Source organism: Microcaecilia unicolor, chromosome 11 (genome assembly GCF_901765095.1).
Source record: "Microcaecilia unicolor chromosome 11, aMicUni1.1, whole genome shotgun sequence".
NCBI lineage: Eukaryota > Metazoa > Chordata > Amphibia > Gymnophiona > Siphonopidae > Microcaecilia > Microcaecilia unicolor.
The window spans coordinates 165,855,224-165,869,659 of record NC_044041.1 but is presented as its reverse complement, the minus strand read 5'-3'; the positions used below and the strand labels follow the sequence as shown (position 1 = coordinate 165,869,659).

At 47.7% G+C, this 14,436-nt stretch overlaps 1 protein-coding gene across 3 annotated transcripts in view; it reads right to left on the bottom strand.

Moving 5' to 3' along the window:
- Nucleotides 1-14,436, bottom strand: part of ZC3H4 (zinc finger CCCH-type containing 4) — a 282,668-nt gene that overhangs the window by 254,823 nt on the left and 13,409 nt on the right. The window lies entirely within an intron of this gene.

The window sequence follows — 14,436 nt, the reverse complement described above, 5'->3', positions numbered from 1 at the left end:
GGAAGGAATATAACTTCAGGAAACAAGAACAGCACCTAAAATCAGAATCACTGCAATACAGACAATCATACAGGAAGGGCTCATGGCTTCATCTGCTATGACTAAAGGAAAGAAAATTATCATGGTAAGAACCTAATTTTCCCTTCCTTGTCATCAAGCAGATGAAGCCATTACATATGGGATGTAACAAAGCAATCCCTAAATAGGGTGGGAACAAGCCACACCACGCGCTAGCACCTGTGCTCCAAAACGCGCATCCCTCCTGGCAGCCACATCCAGCCTGTAATGTCGGGCGAAAGAGAGCTTAGAAGCCCATGTTGCAGCCCTGCAAATCTCATGAAGAGATAGTGCTCCAGTTTCCGCCCAGGAAGAGGAAATCGCTCTTGTGGAATGTGCCTTAAAGGCTTCAGGCGGAGCCCGGCCAGACAGCAGATATGCTGAAAAGATAGCTTCTTTGAGCCAATGGGCAATAGTGGCTTTAGACGCTGAAGACCCTCTGCGAGGACCTGCAAACAGCACAAAAAGATGATCAGAGGTCCTGAAAGAATTTGTAATTCGTAGATACTGCAACAGAGTCCTGCGCACATCCAAAAGGTGCAACTGCCCAAATGAATCTGGAAACTCCTCCTCAACAAAGGAGGGAAGAAAAACAGGCTGGTTTAGGTAAAACGCTGAAACCACCTTAGGCATGAAGGAAGGCACGGTACGAACCGTGACCCCTGACTCTGAGAATTGCAGAAAAGGGTCTCTACAGGACAGCGCCTGGAGCTCTGACACCCGTCTCGCCGAGGTAATGGCCACTAAAAAGACGGCCTTCAGTGTCAAATCTTTCTCTGAAGCACGCCAAAGCAGTTCAAAGGGAGCCCCCTGAAGAGCTTTCAATACTAACCCCAGGTTCCAAGCTGGAAAAGGTGCCCGCACGGGAGGACGGAGCCGAAGCACCCCTCTAAGAAACTGTGCCACATCTGGATGAGCAGCTAAGGACACGCCTTCAACCTTTCCACGCAGGGAGGCCAATGCTGCCACTTGCACCCGCAGGGAATTATAGGCCAAGCCTTTGTGTACACCATCCTGCAAAAAGTCCAGAATCGGCAAGACAGGAGTCCGCAACGGAGAAAGCGCTCTTGAAACACACCAGATTTCAAACTGGCACCAAATCCTGGCATAAGCCACGAAAGTGGAGCGCTTACGGGCGTGCAGGAGAGTGGAAAGTACCTTATTAGAGTAGCCTTTATCTCTGAATTGCGCCCTCTCAATCGCCATGCCATAAGACCAAAGCGGCAGGCGTCCTCCATGGCCACCGGACCCTGTGACAACAGGTGCGGAACCAGAGGTAACGGAAAGGGAGCCTTCAACAGCATCTGTCGGAGGTCCGCATACCAAGGCCTCCTGGGCCAATCCGGGGCGATGAGCACCACTTCTCCTGGATGCAGCCGAATCCGCAGGAGCACTCGCCCTATCAAGGGCCACGGAGGGAAGACATACAGCAATCCCAGGGGCCAGGGTTGAGCCAAGGCATCCAACCCGGCAGAGCGAGGATCACTCCGTCTGCTGAAGCAGCACGGGACTTTGGCATTGGAACTGGTCGCCATAAGATCCATCACTGGCTTGCCCCATTTGGCACATATCTGCAGGAATACATCGTCTGCTAGTTCCCACTCCGCTGGATCGATCTGATGCCTGCTTAGATAGTCGGTTTGCACGTTGCTCTGACCTGCAATGTGAGCTGCTGACAGGGACTGTAGATGCAGATCGGCCCAGTGGCAAATTTGTTCGGCCTGCGCGGCTAGAGTTCTGCACTGAGTGCCGCCTTGTCGATTTATGTAGGCCACTGCTATCGTGTTGTCCGACATCACCCGGACAGCCAATCCTTCCAGGGTCACTTGAAAGGCCAGAAGAGCCAGAAACACCGCTTTCAACTCCAGGCGGTTGATAGACCACTCCGACTCATCGGGCGTCCACAGACCCTGGGCATGCTTCCCCTGGCAATGTGCGCCCCAGCCCTTCAGGCTGGCATCTGTCACCACTAGGCACCAATCGGGGAGCGCCAGCGGCATTCCCCGCCGCAACATGCTGTCCGAGAGCCACCACTCCATACTGAGGCGGGCCGCAGGGAGCCAAGAAAGTCTGCACTGATAATCCTGAGATACTGGAGACCATCGTTGAAGTAGAGAATACTGTAGAGGTCTCAGGTGCGCTCTCACCCATGGCACCACTTCCAAGGTGGCGTCATCGATCCCAACAGCTGGACAATGTCCCAAGCTCGCGGGCGGGGCATCCTCAGGAGCAGACGGACCTGATTCTGAAGCTTGCACCGCCTTTGCTCAGGAAGAAACACATAGCCTGAGGCTGTGTCGAACCTGGCCCCCAAATATTCTAGAGATTGCGAGGGGGTCAGGTAACTTTGGCCATATTGACGACCCTGCCCAAAGATTGAAGGACTGAAACCACTCTGGCTGTAGCTAGATGACTCTCTTTTTCTGAGTTTGCTCTGATGAGCCAGTCGTCTAGGTACGGGTGAACCCGGATACCCTCTCGCCTGAGAAAGGCAGCTACTACCACCATTACCTTACAGAAGGTTCGGGGAGCTGTGGCGAGGCCAAAAGGCAAGGCCCAAAACTGGAAATGTTTTCCCAACACCGCAAACCGCAGAAACTTCTGGTGCGGGGGCCAAATTGGTATGTGCAAGTAAGCTTCTTTCAGGTCCAGAGACGTGAGAAACTCTCCTGGCTGTACCGCCGCAATGACGGAGCACAGGGTTTCCATGTGAAAATGCCGCACTCTTAAGGACTTGTTTAGCTCTTTTAAGTCCAGGATCGGGCGAAAAGACCCGCCTTTTCGTGGCACCACAAAGTAAATGGAGTAGCGGCCTAAACCTTGTTCGGCGGGAGGCACCAGGGTCACAGCCCCTATCTGGCACAGACTGTGAAAGTCTCCTCTACCGCCGCCCGTTTGGCGGCAGAACCGCATCGGGACTCCACAAACACGTCTCTCACCGGGGCATCGAACTCTATTCGGTATCCGTCTCTGATCAGGTCCAAGACCCACTGATCTGCGGAGATTTTGGCCCACTTCTCGAAAAAGAGGGAAAGTCTTCCTCCGATGACAGGAAACGAGGAGGGGGCCAGCGCACCATCATTGAAAGGGTCGCCCCTGAACTCCAGGCCTTGAACCGGCAGCTGTGGAACGTTTGTCTGAGCGAAAGGAGTTTCTCTGCTGAAAGCGGGCACGCGAAGTGTACCCAGCAGCACGCCCCGGGCGGTACCTTCTAGCTTCACGGAAGCGAAGTCTGTAAGAGGAGCGGACCGCCTGACCTTAGAGGAAGGCTTCGGCCTATCTTCGGGCAAGCGCTGAGGTTTGGAATCCCCCAGGCCTTTAACAATGTTTTCCAGCTCCTCACCAAACAGAAGGCCTTGAAAGGGCAACTTCACCAACCTTTGCTTAGAGGCCATGTCCGCCGCCCAATGCCGTAGCCAAAGAGTGCGGCGAGCCGCCACTGCTACAGCCATTTGTTTAGCCGAAGCGCTGACCATATCATAAAAGGCGTCAGCCAAAAAGGACAAGGCCGACTCCATCAGCGGAGCCACTTCAGATAAGGTCTCCGCTCCATCACCGGGCTCTTCCACTGCCTGCTGTAACCAAGCCAGGCAGGCTCTAGCAGCATAACAAATGCATGCAGACGCCCGAACAGTGAGACCTGCCAAATCAAAGGACCGCTTCAGAGCTGAATCAAGCCTGCGGTCTTGAATATCCTTCAGGGCAACACCTCCTTCAACAGGGAGGGTAGTTCTCTTTGTCACAGCCGTGACCAGGGCACCCACTTTAGGCACTGCAAAGTGAGCCAAATGTTCCTCACTCAGAGGGTATAATTGCCCCATAGCCCTGGCAACCTTCAAAGGTCCCTCGGGGTCAGCCCATTGAGCCGAAATAAGCTCTTGGATGGAGTCATGCAAAGGAAAGGCTCGAGCAGGCTTTCTGGTACTAGCCATCCTTGGATTAACAGCGGAGGCTGTGCCACTCCCAGGATCTTCAATCGAGAGAGCTTGTAAGGCATCTGAAATAAGTGCTGGCAGCTCCTCGCGGTGGAAAATCCTCACCGCAGACGGATCATCAAGCTCCTGTGGCAATTCTGCACCCGACTCTGGCTCCTCAGCCCAAGAAGTTCTGCCAGACCCCTCAGAATCATCATAGCCCGACCACGGGGGTGGGGTGCGCCACACTCAGAAGGAGAATTAGCCCTTCTGCGTTTATCAGGATAAGAAACAGACAAAGCCAACTCCAAAAGGCCAGGATCCACCGGGGGGGGGGGGGGGGGGGGGGGGGGGGGTGCAGGCAGAGGATCCGAAGATCCCTATAGAAGAGCTCTTTTAAGCATGTACGCCCTATGCAGCATTAAAACAAAATCAGGGGAGAAAACCCTGACCGCCCGGATCCTGCCCAGGGCTATCAGCTCTATTATTAGCCTCACTCAGAGCACACCCCACCCCCACCCCCGGATTCAGGGCTCTCCGTCGCAACGGAGGCCGCGCCATGTGGAAAATCCAAAATGGCGTCCGCTGCCAGCTCGGAGCACAACAGATCGCCGCTCGCCATGCTCGGGCCGGCTCTACCATCTGAACAGCACGAATTACAGAGCCCCGCTGCTGATTTGCGCTTGCCACACTTAGAACAGCGCTTTACAGTCTCCGCAGCCATCGCCGAAAACGGCGGTAAACTTCAAAAATAGCGGTTCGCGCCAAAAACGTCCCGATTGCGGGCCCACACCGGAGTAGTCAGAAAACACTCTTACCTCACTAGACCGAGTATCACAGCTCCAGTCCTGCAGAAGAATCTCAAGAAAAAAACCTCTTTTCCAAGATCGCTGCGCTAAAGCGCGACACGACTTTATTTTTTTTTTTTTAAACGCTGTGAGGAAAGCAGAGGCAAAAGAGGTAAATAAAAACACTCCGGAGGCTCAGATAAGTGGGAAAGGCAGGGAAAGGCGAACCAACGTGCCTGCATCCACTGAGTGGGAAAGGACAGGGAAAAGCAAGCTAATATGTCCACATCCACGGGGGCATGGGTAAGGCAGGGAAAGGGCTGACCTATGTGCCTTCAAAGTGAAGCTGCTATAGCCTCTAACACCCCGGCTAACAACTGGCAAGCCAGAAGCCACCCCCAGGCAGATTTTTGATGGAGCTCGAAGAAGCTGCAGCCACCCTACTTGGGGAGATAGAGAATACTGAAGAGGCAGTGGAGCTAGCTGGCCATGAGGCACTGTAAAAAGTTGAGTGCTCTCTATCTCCCCCTGCTTGTTGATGGACACAACCTATACGTAATGGCTTCATCTGCTTGATGACAAAGAAATGTGGGATAAATAAATAAATAAATATGTAAACCGCTTTGAATGTAGTTGCAAAAAATCTCAGAAAGGCAGTATATCAAGTCCCATTTCCCTTTCCCCTTTCCCAATTTTAGATCTAGTCCTTAACAGTGTCCATAACACGATAAAATTTGAACTGATATCTGGAGTGAAATCACTAAGGGTATCTACTGTAGCAACATTTAATTTTTGAAAGGGCAACTAAAATACAATGAACAAAATGGTTAAAACGAAGTTAAAAATATCATCCTCAAAGATTAGAACTTTAAGTCAGACATAGACATTGTTTGAAAATACCATCGTGGAAGCCCAGACCAGACGTATTCCACATATTAACAAAGGTGGAAAGAAGAGCAAACGACACCTAGAGTGGTTAAAAGGTGACGTGAAAGAGGCTATTAAAGCCAGAAGAACATCCTTCAAAGAATGGAAAAATGATCCGAATTAAGAAAATAAGAAGCAACATAAGCAATGTCAATTTAAATCTAAAGCATTGATAAAGAAGGCTAAAAGAGAATATGAAGAAAAACTTGCTGCAGACACAAAAACTCATAGTAACATCTTTTTCAGGTACATCAGAAACAGAAAGCCTGCGATGACGGTAGATAATGAAGGAGAAAAGGGGGCACTCAGGGAGGACAAGGGGGACCACTCGCCTCCACCTACCCTCCTCTCCTCCTTCCCGTTCACATTAATTGATTTGATTACTTTATTTTTTGTCTATTAGATTGTAAGCTCTTTGAGCAGGGACTGTCTTTCTTCTATGTTTGTGCAGCGCTGCGTACGCCTTGTAGCGCTATAGAAATGCTAAATAGTAGTAGTAGTAGACTGAATGAATTCCTTTCTTCAGTCCTTATGGAAGAAGATGAAAGGTCTACCTGTACCGGAAATGGTTTTCAAGGGTGACGATGCGGAGGAACTGAACAAAATCTTGGTGAATCCGGAAGACAAATCAAAAAGTTAAAGAGTGATAAATCACCTGGACCAGATGGTATGCACCCCAGGGTACTGAAAGAACCCAAACTTGAAATTGCAGATCTGATGTTAGTGATCTGTAACCTGTTGTTAAAATTGTCTGTAGTACCTAAAGATTGGAGGGTGACCAATGTAACGTTGCTTTTTAAAAAGGATTTCGGGGTGATCCGGAAAAATTAGACCAGTAAGCCTGACTTCAGTGTGGTCACTGACATATAGGCAAGAAATAAAGACAAACATGGTTTAAAGGGACAGAGTCAGCATGGTTTCAGCCAAGAGAAGTCGTCTCACCAATTTGCTTCATTTCTTTAACGACGTGAATAAACATGTCGATAAAGATGAGCCGGTTGATGTAGCGTATCAAGATTTTCAGAAAGCTTTTGACAAAGTTCCTCATGAGAGACACCTGAGAAATTTAAAGTGCCATGGGATAGGAGGAAATGTTCTGTTATGGTTTAGGAATTGGTTATTGGACAGAAAACAGAAGGTAGTTAAATGGCCATTTCTCTCAATGGAGAAAGGTGAATAGTGGAGTGCCACAGGGATCTGTACTTGGATCGATGCTTTTTAACATATTTATAAATGATTTGAAAATTGAAACCACAAATAAGGTGATTAAATTTGCAAATGACACAAAATTATTCAAGGTTGTTAAAACACATGCGGACTGTGAAAAGCTGTAGGAAGACCTTAGGAAATTGGAAGAATGGGCATCCAAATGGCAGATAAAATTTAAAGTGGACAAATGCAAACTGATGCACATTGGGAAGAACAACCGAATCATAGTTATCTGATGCTAGGGCCCACCTTGGGGGTCAGAACCCAAGAAAACAATCTAGGTGTCATTGTAGACAATATACTGAAATGTTCTGCCCTGTGTACAGCAGCAGCAGCCACAAAAGTAAACAGGATGCAAGGAATTATTAGGAAAGGGGAGGCAAATAAGACCAAGAATACTATAATGCCTCTGTATCATTCCATGGTGCGACCTCACCTTGAGTACTGCGTTCAGTTCTATTCACCATATCTCAAAAAATATATAGAAGAATTAGAAATGGTTCAAAGAACAGCGAACAAAATTATAAAGGGGATGGAACTCCTCTCATATGAGGAAAGGCTAAAGAGGATATAGGGCTCTTCAGCTTGATAAAAGAGACTGCTGAGGAGAGATCAGATTGAGGTCTACAAAATCCTGAGTGGTGCAGAACGAGTAGAAGTGTATCGATTTTTTACTCTTTCAAAAAGTACAAAGACTAGAGGACATTCAATGAAATTACATGGAAATACTTTTAAAACAAATATGAGGAAATATTTTTTTCACTCAATGAATAGTTAAGCTCTGGAACTCTGCTGGAGGATGCAGTAACAGCAGTTAGCTTATCTGGGTTTAAAAAACATTTGGACAAGGTCCTGGAGGAAAAGTCCATAGTCTGCTATTGAGGCAGACATGGGGAAGGCACTACCTGCTCTGGGATTGGTAGCATGAAATGTTGCTACTATTTGGGTTTCTTGGCCACTGCTGGAAACAAGATACTGGGCTAGATGGACCACTGGTCCCAGTATGGCTGTTCTTATGAGATATGCCACTATGTCACAGTCGGCCTTATTTTTGAAAGTGATGGGTGCCTATATTTCGACCCAAATCAGGAGAGGAGCGCCCATCTCGCAAAGGCGCCCAAATCGGTATAATCGAAAGTCGATTTTGGGCGTCTTCAACTGCACTCCATCGCGGGAACAAACAAAGTTAACGGGGGCGTGTCAGAGGCATGGTGAAGGTGGGACTGGGGCATGTTTATCGGCCGAGGAGAGATGGGTGCCTTCGGCCGATAAAAAAAAAAAAAAAGGGCGGCAGAAGCGAGAATTTGGGTCGCTTTTGCTGGACCCTTTTTTTTCACGACCCAAGTCCCAAAAAAGTGCCCCAACTGGCCAGATGACCACCGGAGGGAATCGGGGATGACCTCCCCTGACTCCCCCAGTGGTCACTAACCCCCTCCCACCACAAAAAAGAACTTTAAAAACTTTTTTTGACAGCCTGTATGCGAGCCTCAAATGTCATACCCAGCTCCCTGACAGCAGTATGCAGGTCCCTTGGAGCAGTTGTTAGTGGGTGCAGTGGACGTCAGGCAGGCGAACCCAGGCCCATCCCCCCCTACCTGTTCCACTTGTGCTGGTTAATGTTGAGCCCTCCAAACCCCCCCCCCCCAAAACCCACTGTACCCACATGTAGGTGCCCCCCTGCACCCCTTAGGGCTATGGTAATGGTGTAGACTTGTGGGCAGTAGGTTTTGGGGGGGATTTGGGGGGCTCAGCACACAAGGGAAGGGTGCTATGCACCTGGGAGGTATTTTAAATTTTTTTTTTATTTGTAAAAGTGCCCCCTAGGGTGCCCAGTTGGTGTCCTGGCATGTGAGGGGGACCAGTGCACTATGAATCCTGGCCCCTCCCACGACCCAATGCCTTGGATTTGTTCATTTTTGAGCTGGGCGCCTTCGGTTTCCATTATCGCTGAAAACTGATAGCGTCCAGCTCAAAAACGTCCAAATCCTAGGCATTTGCCCCGCACAACCCATATTATCGAAAAAAAGATGGCGCCCATCTTTTTTCGAAAATACGGTTTGTCCCGCCCCTTCACATGGCCGACCATGGAGATGGGCACCCACTTTCGATTATGTCCCTCATTGTCAGCCAGCGCTCTAAATGCTATCTACTGAGTCAGTATTAGACAGATGACATCTATTTATTGCCAAAATAACACAGGAAACAAAATTATATGATCATTTCAATCATATCTCTCTATATCAAACGCACCTCCAACGTTCTGAAGCCTCCACAAGTCCCAACGTTCTAAATGCATGGTGGTGAAACCAGGAATTCGCCCATGAGTGTTGGCCCCGCCCCCCATGTAAAACGTCATGACGTTGAGGGCGGACCAATGACACTCAACCAATCACATTGCGAACCCGTTACTAAGCGACGGAACGTGACATAAGACACATCGCGGAACAATGAAAACCAGCAGCACACAGTTGCTACGCAACGTCAACAGCAACGCTAAAAGGACCATATAGATCTCTGCTCTCCACACAAACAACGGACACGGAGGGCATATGAGGGAAGGAAAAAAAACAGCACATACACACACACTCTCACTCTTAACTGGCTATAATGAGCAACTGACCAGCCACTATCACAGGGACTGCTAGCACCTCTCTCTCTCTCTCTCACACACATACACACGGGACACAGAGGGGATGGAAGACAAGGAACGAATCGTTGGGTATGGAGGGGGCGGCAGGGGAGATAAGGCAATAACTGCCTCAAATGTTTGTGATGTGCTACGTACAATTATAATGCTGTCTCTTTATTTTGACCCTACCCTTTCACACTCTTTTTCACACAGACGCACGCACACACACACACACACACTTACACTGTCTCTATCTCACACACATACAGTGGGGGAAATAAGTATTTGATCCCTTGCTGATTTTGTAAGTTTGCCCACTGACAAAGACATGAGCAGCCCATAATTGAAGGGTAGGTTATTGGTAACAGTGAGAGATAGCACATCACAAATTAAATCCGGAAAATCACATTGTGGAAAGTATATGAATTTATTTGCATTCTGCAGAGGGAAATAAGTATTTAATCCCTCTGGCAAACAAGACCTAATACTTGGTGGCAAAACCCTTGTTGGCAAGCACAGCGGTCGGACGTCTTCTGTAGTTGATGATGAGGTTTGCACACATGTCAGGAGGAATTTTGGTCCACTCCTCTTTGCAGATCATCTCTAAATCATTAAGAGTTCTGGGCTGTCGCTTGGCAACTCGCAGCTTCAGCTCCCTCCATAAGTTTTCAATGGGATTAAGGTCTGGTGACTGGCTAGGCCACTCCATGACCCTAATGTGCTTCTTCCTGAGCCACTCCTTTGTTGCCTTGGCTGTATGTTTTGGGTCATTGTCGTGCTGGAAGACCCAGCCACGACCCATTTTTAAGGCCCTGGCGGAGGGAAGGAGGTTGTCACTCAGAATTGTACGGTACATGGCCCCATCCATTCTCCCATTGATGCGGTGAAGTAGTCCTGTGCCCTTAGCAGAGAAACACCCCCAAAACATAACATTTCCACCTCCATGCTTGACAGTGGGGACGGTGTTCTTTGGGTCATAGGCAGCATTTCTCTTCCTCCAAACACGGCGAGTTGAGTTCATGCCAAAGAGCTCAATTTTTGTCTCATCTGACCACAGCACCTTCTCCCAATCACTCTCGGCATCATCCAGGTGTTCACTGGCAAACTTCAGACGGGCCGTCACATGTGCCTTCCGGAGCAGGGGGACCTTGCGGGCACTGCAGGATTGCAATCCGTTATGTCGTAATGTGTTACCAATGGTTTTCGTGGTGACAGTGGTCCCAGCTGCCTTGAGATCATTGACAAGTTCCCCCCTTGTAGTTGTAGGCTGATTTCTAACCTTCCTCATGATCAAGGATACCCCACGAGGTGAGATTTTGCGTGGAGCCCCAGATCTTTGTCGATTGACAGTCATTTTGTACTTCTTCCATTTTCTTACTATGGCACCAACAGTTGTCTCCTTCTCGCCCAGCGTCTTACTGATGGTTTTGTAGCCCATTCCAGCCTTGTGCAGGTGTATGATCTTGTCCCTGACATCCTTAGACAGCTCCTTGCTCTTGGCCATTTTGTAGAGGTTAGAGTCTGACTGATTCACTGAGTCTGTGGACAGGTGTCTTTCATACAGGTGACCATTGCCGACAGCTGTCTGTCATGCAGGTAACGAGTTGATTTGGAGCATCTACCTGGTCTGTAGGGGCCAGATCTCTTACTGGTTGGTGGGGGATCAAATACTTATTTCCCTCTGCAGAATGCAAATAAATTCATATACTTTCCACAATGTGATTTTCCGGATTTAATTTGTGATGTGCTATCTCTCACTGTTACCAATAACCTACCCTTCAATTATGGGCTGCTCATGTCTTTGTCAGTGGGCAAACTTACAAAATCAGCAAGGGATCAAATACTTATTTCCACCACTGTATACACACTCTCTCTCACACTGACACACAAACACGCCTCAAATGGTTCAGCTGTCCTATGTAAAATTTCATTGCTGTCTCTTCATTTTCACTCTACCTGTGCACACACTCTTTCACACAGAGACACACACACAGACACACATACATATACACACTCTCACTCTCTCTATAGCCTTGCTAGCACCCGTTTCATTTGTTTACGAAACGGGCCTTTTTTTACTAGTACAATATAAAATTCAAACAATGTTCAAAATAACAACAACAAAATATAAACACAAAAAAGAAAGTACAGCAGACTGCAAACAGAATTCATGCAAATATTTATTGTAAAAGATCACAACACATACTACTAATATCCCCCAAAAACTATATGTGTAGAAAACTGAAATAATGTCCATCAGCAGATCCAAAAATGATCTGTAGTCCTAATCAATGCAACAGCTCCAACGATTTTATACCTTCCAAACTGATCTTCACCCTGAAGTTCTCTTCCACATACCCTCAGTGGTAACCCGGTTCTTGCATATTGAGCCCAGAAACAGCTCAGCAAGTTTGAAATTGATGGAAGCTGGATTTGATTGAGCATATCGGGATTGCGCCCTAAAAAGATATTTGGATGGTTATATCCTTAACGCCAAGACACCACATCAATGGGTGGATGGGCACCGATTGCCCAATGAACAGCTATTGAGTACTTATACGAGACACAGTTTACCACCAAGGGTGTATGGAAGAACACCTCAGAGTGAAGATAAGTTTGGAAGAAATAAAATCGTTGGAGCTCTCGCATTGATTAGGACTACAGATCATTTTTTGATCTGCTGATGGACATTATTTCAGTTTTCCACACATATAGAGGCATATTTTCAAAGCACTTAGCCTTCCAAAGTTCCATAGAAACCTATGAAACTTTGGAAGGCTAAGTACTTTGAAAACATGCCCGATAGTAACATAGTAGATGACGGCAGAAAAAGACCTGCACGGTCCATCTAGTCTGCCCAACAAGATCAACTCATATGTGCTACTTTTTGTGTATACCTTACCTTGATTTGTATCTGTCCTCTTCAGGGCACAGACCGTGTAAGTCTGCCCAGCACTATCCCCGCCTCTCAACCACCAGCCCCGCCTCCCACCACCGGCTCTGGCACAGACCGTATAAGTCTGCCCAGCACTATCCCCGCCTCCCAACCACCAGCCCCGCCTCCCACCACCGGCTAAGCTCCTGAGGATCCATTCCCTCTGAACAGGATTCTTTTATGTTTATCCCACGCATGTTTGAATTCCGTTACCTCCACCACCTCCCGCGGGACGGCATTCCAAGCATCCATTATTCTCTCTGTGAAAAAATACTTCCTGACATTTTTCTTCAGTCTGCCCCCCTTCAATCTCATTTCATGTCCTCTCGTTCTACCGCCTTCGCATCTCCGGAAAAGATTTGTTTGCGGATTAATACCTTTCAAATATCTGAACGTCTGTATCATATCACCCCTGTTTCTCCTTTCCTCCAGAGTATACATGTTTAGGTCAGCAAGTCTCTCCTCATACTTCTTGCAATGCAAATCCCATACCATTCTCGTAGCTTTTCTTTGCACCACTTCAATTCTTTTTACATCCTTAGCAAGATATGGCCTCCAAAACTGAACACAATACTCCAGGTGGGGCCTCACCAACGATTTATAAAGAGGCATCAACACCCCCTTTCTTCTGCTGGTCACACCTCTCTCTATACAGCCTAACAACCTTCTAGCTACGGCCACCGCCTTGTCACACTGTTTCGTCGCCTTCAAATCCTCAGATACTATCACCCCTAGATCCCTCTCCCCGTCCGTAGCTATCAGACTCTCACCGCCTAACACATACGTCTCCCATGGATTTCTATTCCCTAAGTGCATCACTTTGCATTTCTTCACATTGAATTTTAATTGCCAAACCTTAGACCATTCTTCTAGCTTCCTCAGATCCTTTTTCATGTTTTCCACTCCCTCCCGGGTGTCCACTCTGTTACAGATCTTAGTATCATCCGCAAATAGGCAAACTTTACATTCTAACCCTTTTTGGCAAGGTCACTCACAAATATATTGAACAGAATCGGCCCCAGCACCGATCCCTGAGGCACTCCACTACTCACCTTTCCCTCTTCCGAGCGAATTCCATTAACCACCCCCATCTGGCGTCTGTCCGTCAACCAGTTCCTAATCCAGTTCACCACTTTGGGTCCTATCTTCAGCCCATCCAGTTTATTTAAGAGCCTCCTGTGGGGAACCGTGTCAAAAGCTTTGCTGAAATCTAAGTAGATTACGTCTATAGCTTGTCCCTGATTCAATTCTCCTGTCACCCAATCAAAGAATTCAATGAGATTCGTTTGGCACGATTTCCCTTTGGTAAAACCATGTTGTCTGGGATCTTGCAACTTATTGTCTTCCAGGAAATTCACTATCCTTTCCTTCAGCATCACTTCCATTACTTTTCCAATAATCGAAGGGAGGCTTACCGGCCTGTAGTTTCCAGCTTCTTCCTTATCACCACTTTTGTGAAGAGGGACCACATCCGCCGTTCTCCAATCCCTCGGAACCTCTCCCGTCTGCAAGGATATATTAAACAAATCTTTAAGAGGACCCGCCAGAACCTCTCTGAGCTCCCTCAATATCCTAGGGTGGATCCCGTCCGGTCCTACGGCTTTGTCCACCTTTATATTTTTAAGTTGTTCATACACACTCTCTTCCGTGAACAGTGCTCTATCCACTCCATTCTCATATGTACTTTTGTCAGTCAATTGTGGTCCTTCTCCAGGATTTTCTTCTGTGAAAAACAGAGCAAAAGTATCTGTTTAGCAAATTTGCTTTTTCTTCATCATTATCCACATAGCGGTTCGCAGTATCTTTTAGTCTCACAATTCCCTTTTTAGTCATTCTCCTTTCACTAATGTACCTGAAGAAATTTTTGTCACCCCTCCTTACATTTCTAGCCATTTGTTCTTCCACTTTCGCCAGACGTATCTCTCTCTTGGCTTCTTTCAGTTTCATCCGGTATTCCTCCCCTTATTTCTTTTCTTG